This window comes from Panthera onca, chromosome A1 (assembly GCF_046562875.1).
Source record: "Panthera onca isolate mPanOnc1 chromosome A1, mPanOnc1 haplotype 2, whole genome shotgun sequence".
Lineage (NCBI taxonomy): Eukaryota > Metazoa > Chordata > Mammalia > Carnivora > Felidae > Panthera > Panthera onca.
The window spans coordinates 201,104,799-201,108,551 of NC_138339.1; positions in this window are offsets into that span (position 1 = coordinate 201,104,799).

The window sequence follows — 3,753 nt, forward strand, 5'->3', positions numbered from 1 at the left end:
CTGCCCCTTCTATGCATATGTACATGTTTGCACGCATGCTTTCTCTCTCTCAAAATAAATTGACAAACTTAAAAAAGAGAAGAAAAACCTCCCAGAATTTTGGCCCAACATGCTGAACCTAAAATGCTAACTTTGCCATTTTTTAATAATTTTTTAATGCTTATTTATTTTGAGAGAGACAGACAGACAGGGAACAAATGGGGTTGGAGCAGAGAGAGAGGGAGACACAGAATCCAAATCAGGCTCCAGGCTCTGAGCTGTCAGCACAGAGCCTGACATGGGGCTTGAACCCACGAGCTGTGAAATCATGACCTGAGCTCATGTTGGACGCTCAACAGACTGAGCCACCCAGGTACCCCTAATTTTGTCATTTTGTAAAGAAAATTAATACTGGATCATTAAAAACTATGTGGTTATACCTCCTGTCCCACATTGTAGTAACATCACAACATGATTTCAGTAATGCATTTTGGAATGAAAGAAGTCTTGAGATTGAGGGAGAATACAATATGGCCAAGGTAGAGCCTTCTGACTTTCTTCAGGAAGCTTTTTGTTGAAGTATCAGTTAGGATTTTGCGTATATAAGAGGAATTGTCAGAATTTGAAGCTTAGCAGGACTTTCTGTACATGACCAAAGACCATCACAGACTTAACCTCTGCAGGGGATAATTTAGTTGTTGACAGGCCTGGGTCATTTAATTTTTGGTATGTCCACAGTCTAGAACCTACACTTAGCAACTCATTGGTGGAGTAGTACATGTTCCTTTGGTCTCCATATTTCATGAAAAAATGGAAGCTGGATCCAGAGACTTGATCAGATTCAGACTTAATTTATCTGACAAGACTATTGGCAGTATTTTGCTCTTTTACCTGGCAGTATATAATGGTTGTGTTTCTTTGTTATGATATTTAACAGTCACCAATGCTCACATTTAGGTCCTTGAATTCATTAATACATTGTTTTTGCTTTTAGTTTGAGCAATATTATAAGAGGGTGGTTCTCTTCTTCTATTATTCAGTTATCTTTCTGTTATTTAGTGGTACAATTGATATAGGAAAAGAGAGAAAAATCTTTGACTTTTCTTCTCTCTGATTTATCAACTTGTCTAAATAATGAATTGGTCTCTTGTTATCTCAGAAGGTGCCCAGTTGGTTTTTATTTCTTGCAATATCATTACAAACTCATGAATTTAAACACATTTGATGAGTTTCAATTCATTGAAGTTATTATTAAAGTTCAAATTACTTATTTAGGCCAGTGGGAGTCACTTTACTTTCACTTCTAAATCCTTTGGAAATGCCTATAGAGTTTGATAAGTTTGATAACATCTTTATTTTCTGTTCTATTTGCACTCTAAGAATGTTCATTACTATAGGGTCTGTCATTAAAAACTTCTGGATTTTTTAAATTTTAAAACTCCAAAAATCATGATTTTTAAAATTTTTACAAATAAATAGTAACATGCAATGATTAAGGTTCACAAATCTGAATACCTTTAATATTTTTGGAATACCTAATTATACTCACTTGATTATTTTTGACATTAACTTCGGGGTGGGGGAATGGAACTGCAGTATAGTATCTTGTTCTGTGCTAAAATTCTCATAGTTTTTACCAATTCTCTCATAACTCAGTCATATTTATGTATTTTATTTGATATAAATAAACTCCTTTGTGGAGGTAGGAATGCATATCAGTTTTAAAAGAAAATTTAATATTAATACTTTAGTACTAACACTTTTTTATTTTTTATTTTTTTACATTTATTTATTTTTGAAAGATAGAGTGAGACAGAGTGCAAGTGGAGGAGAGGTTGAGAGAGAAGGAGACACAGAATCTGAAGCAGGCTCCAGGCTCTGAGCAAGCATTCAGCCCAGAGCCCGATGCGGGGCTCGAACCCACAAACCGTGAAATCATGACCTGAGCCAAACGAAGTCGGACATTTAACCGACTGAGCCACCCAGGTGCCCCCTAATACGTTTTTTAAAAAGCTGAGTCTTCTATGGCTTTAGAAAACATGCTTTTCCAAAATACAAATGTAGTCCAAACTTATAATTCATTCAGATACAGTAGAAATCAGGAAAGTATAGCATCTATTTTAATCAGTGTGGTAGTTAAAGGGTAGAATAACAGTCATGATGTTCTTGTGCACATCATTTGGTTAAAATAAAATGTTTTCCACTTTTTCTGGAATTCAAATTGATATAAACCTAGCTGTGTCAAATTTACCTTTCAACCAGTTCAATTTCATGAATTCTTTCATCAAAATTCAAAACCATTTGCATTGAAGAAGAGAAATGTGAATTTAGTCACACAGTTGTTTAGAATACTTTAAAATAATTGAAAGACCAAGAAGATTAACCATCTCTAAATGTGGTTAGAATTTTTAAATTATTAAAAATCAAAATAAAGATATATAGAAACACAATGAACTAAGAAAGGGCAGGAAAATTACACAAGACAGTGTAATCTTGAGCATGTGAAAGAATGTTTGTAAATTTGGTGAGAGTGGAAAATCAGAGGTAGAGATAGGTGATTTAGAGAATTTCAATCATGGGTGGGTTGTAATGACTGCAGTTATTGTCCAGCTATCCGCAACTAAAACATGGAAAGGAAAGGAAATGGGGAGAGAACAGAAACCTTGACAAGAAGTAAATGGAAACTTTTATTTACAGCAAATTGTCAAAATGTAAATGAATGTAGCAAACAAAAAAAATATATTGGTAGGGAATGTAGTAGTATCTTTTAAAGAATCTAAATTGTGGGTATATAGATCAGAAAATAAGAGAGTAAATGGAAAGGAAGACAAGGAAAATGGTGATAAATTGTAGCCAGCCCAATGATAGCCCTTCTAGCAAATACTTGAATGGTGATTGTTGGGCAATGGGGGTGGTATAATAGCCACTTTGCTTTCTATTTCCTCTCCTTTTTAGTCCTTTTCTCATATCTATACATAAATACAGTCATGTTAAAAAAATGCTGATATGCAGTGACCCAGAAATCTCCCTGTAAATACTGAAATTACTGTGATTTGTTTCCAAATAGATTGGCTAAAACTCAGTGGTAATTTATCAAATGGTTTTAAACACTTTTGTGTAGTTTCAAGAAGTATCTATTTTTCTCTGAGGGAGAAAAAAAAATTGTTTCAACTTGTCTGTGGTCAAATTGATTGTCAACTTTCCCACGCAGTTGTTAGTTTATAAATAAATCCAAATATTGTACATTTAGTTAGCACAACTCTCACCCTAGGAGAAAAGTCTGTAAGTGGAAAAACAGGTACTTCTCTGCTCTACAAGGGAAAGTTTTAAGATGTACAGTCGTACTTTCATTCCCCAAAGAAACCTGCCTTTTTGAATAAACATAAAACCTATAATGGGTATGGATTATATTATTAGGAACTCTTCTAACTGATGTGATTGAAAGGGTTGGTACACATACTAAATGATCATTAAATGATTCAAATACCAAATCCATACATATTTTGTTATTAAACAACTGCTACCTCCATATCCTGAATTCCCATGCTTTTGCTTTTTTATTATATGATTGCTGAAAAAGATTTTCTATAAATTCTACCAAATAGGCACAATCAAAAGATAAAAACCCTTGGAATGTGGTTTTAATTTAAAGGCAACTGAGTATAGGATTTAATGGTTTTGTGTCAAGTGGTTCATTTCAGAAAGAACAGATAATAATAACAGCTAGTAAATGTATTGGCTTTGCTGCCAGTCAAGGCGTTTTATATTTTAAAC